A 6,359-nucleotide genomic window follows, 5' to 3' on the forward strand; every position below is an offset into this window, starting at 1 on the left:
ACCCCTGCTGCCCTTCCCCACCCAACACGCTTCAGAGAACCCAGCCAGCTTTCCACCCTGAGACCGTTTGCGTCAATGCCTTGTGTTCATGCCCACGTAAGGGTAAGGCACGGGTTCATCTGATAGAGCAAGAGGCAGAGAAAAGGGGGGACCCCAGCCTACCCACTCAGGTCCCACTCCAGCCCCAGACAGCTGGTGCTATGGATCCTGGACCCAGACTACCTAGCTGTCTGCCACTGACTAGCTGTGTGACTTTAGACAAGAGTCTTTGCCCCTCTGTGCACCATTTCCCAGTCTGAAAGATGGGAAGATGGCCCCTGGACCTCATCAGATGGGGTAGTTCAATATGCAAAGTGCCAAGGATGGAGCCTTTTATCCTGAGAGTTCAGGGAGCATCAGCTCTCCCGCTCCCTCCTCTTCTCTCCAGTGGCCAGAGTGCAGGCCCAGTTCTGCTCAGCCTCTGGCCAGCTCAGGGTCCCCCTTAGACGGATGAGGACCCCTGAACCCCCCAACCCCTGGCCAGTACAGGGAGAGGTCAGCCCAGCGGTTCGAGGTCTCAGGGCGAAGGCGAATCTGGATGGTCTTGTTCTCCACCTCTGAATCTTGTTTCATTGAAGAATGAAATGAGGACCGGTGCCCTGCCAAGGAGGCAGATACTTAGCTCGAGGGCTTGGGGCCTGGGAGAAGCTCCTCACTCCATACTATGACTGCTTAGGCGCCAGCCTCAGTTTACCCTTTTGAATCTGCTTCTTGAATGCTACGTAGCGTGCTCGGCTTTGCTGGCTCTCAGTGGGCCAGGCCCCTCCCTTCTCCTTGCTAGCGGTCTCCAACCGTCTAAATTCCTCAAAGGCTGCCTGAGCCTCCCTCCCAGAGCCTCCATTCTCTCAGACCAGCTCTTCATCCACGTGTCTCTTCTTCCAGACCCTTCCACCATCTTGATCACTGTGGACCCTGCCCACAGCATCTGTCTGTCTGTTCTCTGGGTCCCAGGAGCCCCAAGGACAGTGACTGAACAGGCCTCACTCCAACCCCTGAGGCTGGCAAGGGACCCAGTGTGTACAGGTGGGGCGGAGTCCGGCCTGGACACGGAGGGGGGCTGGGGTGCGGCCAGGGGTGGGGGAGGGACATGCCCACAGCCCCCCTTGGAGACGCAGCATGCGTGTCCTCACGTCTGGGACCTCCCGTGTCCTTCCAGTTTGCCCCACTTGCTTGCAGCTCTGAGTTTCACGGCTGGGAGGGCGTGCACCTGTGTGAGTCTCGCGAAAGCCGGCCTCCGCGGCTGGGCCCGCTGTGACCCTTTGTCCCTCTTTCTGTCCATCTTGACCAAAAAAACGACCACGGTCACGCTGAGAGGCTCGAGGATGGGGTTGGGAACGGTGGGAAATGTGGTCTTCCACGCTCGCACCCCGGATCGTGCAACCCACCCAGTCTGGTGTGAGTCCCAGGAAGCCTCCATTTTGGGAGCTTCAGAGGCTTGGGGATGAGAAGTTGGTTGGCTTTTTCTGCCATTGTCTGCTCAGCCCCGGGGTGGGGGTGAACCCTGGCGCTGTGCTCCGAGTCCCCTGGAGAGGGCGCTACAGCCCCCACACTCAGTTAACAGGGGAAGACTGGGGGGGGTGGGGAGCAGAGCCATCAAGGTGGCTGAGAGTGGCAGGCAGGCGTAGGTTTGTAACCACCCTTCTCTGCCCTGGTCTGGGTGGGGACAGAGCCAGGATGAGGAATACACGGGGAGTGGAGAGCTCGGCAAAGCCCAGGGACGCTCCGATTGGAACTGGGAGCTGGGCGCCGGTCAACGGTGAATGTGCAGGAAGCGGCCGGCCCTGATTTGAATCCCGGCCTGGCACTTGTGTGGCCAGGCCTGGCTTCGGCCAGGAGGGGCCTGTGCAAATCAGTGGGGCACAGGTAAACCTCCCCCAGACCGGCTTCCGGCCTCCCTTCTGCCTCCCAGCCCTCAGAGCTGCCCAAGGCAGGGTGGAAACACACGGGTACCTTGGTACTGGGGCAGGGGTGTGCCCTCCAGTCAGGGGGCAAGAAAGAATTTATCCCCAAGATAGAAGAGGGCATGCAGGGAGGTGGGGGAGAACAGGGCAGGTCTGTGATTTGGGAGGGGACTGGCAGAGGCTGGGTGGGCACCCTGGGGTGATCTCACTGGGCCTGTGGCTGTTTTCACGTGTCCAGTTCCTGGACTTGGGAGCGGGAGGGGGGGTGGGGGGTGTCAGCCTAGGCGGTTGGGGTTTTCAATCGGGGTGGGTTGGTCTGTCCACCAGAGGGAGGTTCCTGGGGGAGCCTTTGGCTGTGTCTGGACTCTCCTGGGGACTCCTGTGTCTAGACGCCCCTGCCCCCACCCCGAGCAGAACATAAGCAACAGTGAACCCAGACTGGGAGGAGCTAGCCCTCTGGGGTGCGGCGGGAGGCCACGTTCTCAGAGTGGCAGGAACGGGGTTTGCTGCTCCACCCCGAGGTCTAACTCCATCTGCAGGTAAATGTCACAGGAATCCCATAAATTACATCCCGCATCCCCACCTCCACCACCCTCCCAGTGTCTGTTTGGAGAAAGCGAAGTGAACAAATGAAGACAGCAGTGAAATTAAAAGATAATTGGAAGACGCTATCGGGTCTCTGCGGATGTGCCTGCCCTGCCGCCACCAATCTGGTCTCCCTGTGTGTCAGGGTGAACAGAGAGCTCTGGCGTGGGCTGGGGGTGGGGAACGCAGGCAGGGCCGTGGGCTGGGGGTGGGGAAGGCCAGCGGGGGGGGGGGGGAGAGGGGCATGGGTGCCACGCCTACCCACAGGCCCATCTGGGAACCAGTAGCTTTGCATTCCACCCAGCCCGTGAACTGCCCCTGCGGGCACACCCAGATCTGTTTTCCAAGGTAAGAGGTGACAGACAGGGAGGCCTTGAGTGGAAGCCAGGGAAGGGGGGTGTGGGCCCCTGTGGAGGTGAGGGTGAAGATAAGGAGACCCTGGAGCTGGGGATCATTTCACACACACACACACACACACAGAGACATAACTGTACACACCCATATATGTGCAAGGGAATAAATGTGTCCAGGTTTGACTGATGGGGGCAACTGGGAGGAAGGGAGAAGGGGGGGGGCAGAGGTAAGAGGGACAGACAGACAGACAGGCAGACAGACAGACAGATAGACAGACAGAGGAGGGGGGGAGATTCTACTGATCCTAAGACCCATGCACGTGGCCAGGTCTGGAGTAGATTTCACTCATTCCCTCCTCACAGTAGGTTATTTGGGAGTGTGTGGCATAATGACCTTCTGTGTGTGTGTATGTGCCAATACTGAGGCTTGAGCTCAGGGCCTGGACACTGTCTCTCAGTTTTTTTTCTTTTGTTCCAGGCTGGTGCTCTACCATTTGAGCCACTGCTCCGCTTCTGGCTTTTTGGTGGTTCTTTGGAGATAGGTGTCTCATGGACTTTCTTGCTCCGGCTGCCTTTGAACCATGACCCTTAGATCTTAGCCTCCTGAGTTGCTGGGATTATAGGCCTGAGCATCATGCCCGGCCAGATGAATATTCTTACTTAGATGAATCTTCCCCTCTTCACCCAGCAGGCTGGCTGCTCCTGTTTACAGAAAGAAACCCAGCCGCAGAAGGCCTTATCAAGGTCACTGGGTAAGAAGACCCAGCAGGCCTCCGTGCGGTGCGAGCTGCACTGTGCAGAGTGGAGGCTTTGCTCCCAGCAGGGTGGCATCAGAGCTCTTCTCTGTAGGATTTTCTGCCAACTGCAGACTCATAACCCTTGTATCTCCCCTTCCCTCCCTCCCCCTGGCTGGCTGGAGGACACCAGGTGGCTCCCATGGCCTCTCCAATCACATCTGAATGGCTAGGCCTCTCCTCCAAGGTCCCCTTGGAGCCCAACCTCATCTGTCAGCACTCAAACACCCGTTCCTGCTCCAGCCAAACTCATCCTGTCACTGTCCCCCTGTCCCCTGTCACACCGGCCATTTCTCAAACTCACAGTGCTCTTTCCCAGATCTCCACGGTAGCCTTCATGTTTAGAAAACCCCAGGTGAGAACTGGGCCTGGTTCTTGGAGTCTCAGGCCAGGGCCTAGGCCAGGACCTGGGCCAGGGCAGGCCTTCACCATTCAGAACTCTCCGAGGAGTATGCACTGGAAATGATAGACTCTCGCTGGAAAAGTGCACGTACATGCAGGATGCCACGTGGGAATTCTGGAAGGGCCCAGCCCCCTTGCCCATCCTCCCCCCCCCCCCAATCCTGGCTGAGCTCTGCATGGGAAGGCGTGTGCATGCTGAAGTCTTAGGGTATCTGGTCTACTTGGCTCACGGGAGTGAGAAAGAACGGGTTTCCCAGACAGAGAAGTTGAGAAAACACTGCACTGTGGCTCTTAGCCTTTATTTCTTCACCTGTAAAATGGGCCCAGCAAGACTGGAGCCTGTATACACTGTCATAGCTCCCACGCCCTATGAGACCCTCAGCAAGGAGATGCAGAATGGTCAGAATTATTTTCTTTTCTTTTTTCTATTTGTCAGTTATGGGGCTCGAATTCAGGGCCTGAGCGCTGTCCCTCAGCTCTTCAGCTCAAGGGTAGCGCTCTACCACTTGAGCCACATTGCCGCTTCTAGTTTTCTAGTGGTTTATTGGAGATGAGAGTCCCCTGGTCTTTCCTGTCCGGGCTGGCTTTGAACTGTGATCCTTAGATCTCAGCCTCCTGGGTAGCTAGGATTACAGGTGTGAGTCACCAATGCCTGGCTAGAATGGTCAGAATTAATTTCTGATTGTGTAGAGTGACCTGGAGACCGATGGAACTGCAGGATTTGAAGCAAGAGAGATGGAGAGAAGGAACAGGCTTGGTGTGTATGCCTGTAATTAACCCCAGCTACTTGCAGGGAGGGTGATAATGAGAGGATCGCAGAACAAGGCCAATTTCTAGCATCATGCTCAGGAGCCTTGCTGAAAGATCCCTGAAGCAGCTAGGCCTGGTGGCTCATGCTTGTAGCCCTAGCTAGTAAGAAGGCAAAGATGGAAAGGACCATAGTTCAAGGCTAGCCTAGGACAAGACTTCATCCTCACAGAAAAGCTGGCGATAGTAGTTCCTACCTGCAATCTCAGCTCTATGGGAGGCATAAGGAGGAGGATGGCCCTAGCCAAAAAATAAAATAAAACCTTACCTGAAAAATAACCAAAGCGAAAGAGGCTAGAGCACCTCCCCTAGTACATGTGAAACTCTGAGTTCAACCCCAAGGTAGCTCCAGACAAAGGTAGACAGAAGAGATTGGAAAATTCCAGACTGTGCTGGTCAGGTGCTATTCTGTTGGCAGTCGCCAAGATGTGGGAGGAAGTGGAAGTTCTCTGTGCCCTGTCCCTCTCCCCCCCATCAGCACGTTTGCCATCTTCATTCCTTTTCTCCATCCTGTGATTGAAAGATGGCGTACTAGCCCTGGCTCGGGGCTGTCTATAAACTGTCTCATTCCACACACATCTGCGTGACTGGGGAGGAGGCCGCTGGCTCTACACGTTTGCTTCCATCTCAGTTGCCCACAGAAAGCCTGGAGGGGGGAGGAGGCTGGTGGGGCAGGGGAGCAGAGCACAAGCCTCCTTCTGTTTCCATGCAAGGGGGAACCATGGCATCTTCAGAGATCCTGCAGTCCTAGCCTTCCATACTACAAATGGGAGCCAGGACCCAGCCCCGACAGGACGGCCCTGGAGGGTGGGTCCAGTCCCCTGCCCTGCAGGAGGCCCAAACTCAGCCACATCCTGCTCCATACCAAGACTCCAGGTACAACTCACTCCCCTGCCCCAGCCTCAAAGGAGAGAGCACACCTCACCTGAACCAGCAGGAGGGGGGCTGTAGGACCTCCACTCCTGTGTGGAGAAACTGAGGCTTAAAGTGGGTGAGTGAGGGGAGGGGGAGCTCAGAGGTAACTGCGGCCCCCACTGCAGTGGAAGACTAGAAGTCCAGGCTCAGCCTGGGCGCCAGGCCGCTGCCTCTCCCCCGGCAGAGCTGAAGGCTGGGCAGGAAGGTGGCCAGCACCCCAGGGCAGCCTGGAGAACTCGTTTGTCTTGTTTGTTGGACCTGAGCCTGAGGCCTCAATGTGCAGAGTTGAGGAGGAGGGGGAGAAGATGAAGGGGGGGGAGAAGGGAGAGGGCAGGAGGGGAACAGAAGGAGGAGGAGGGGAAATGGTGAGGAGGAGACTGATGGGTAGGGGGAGGAGACTGAGGGGCAGAGGGTGGAGCAAGGGGAAGAATGGGGTGGAGGGAGAGGGGTGAAGGCGAGAAGAGGAGGATAGGGAGCCAGGGGAGAAGGGGAGGGGCAAGAGGGAGAGGAAGAGAAGAAGCAGGGGAGGAGGGAGAGGAGCAGGAGGGGAGGGGTGGGAGGGG

The sequence above is a fragment of the Dipodomys merriami genome, unplaced genomic scaffold, assembly GCF_024711535.1.
Source record: "Dipodomys merriami isolate MVZ:Mamm:240054 unplaced genomic scaffold, mDipMer1.0.p SCAF_28, whole genome shotgun sequence".
Classification (NCBI taxonomy): Eukaryota; Metazoa; Chordata; class Mammalia; order Rodentia; family Heteromyidae; genus Dipodomys; species Dipodomys merriami.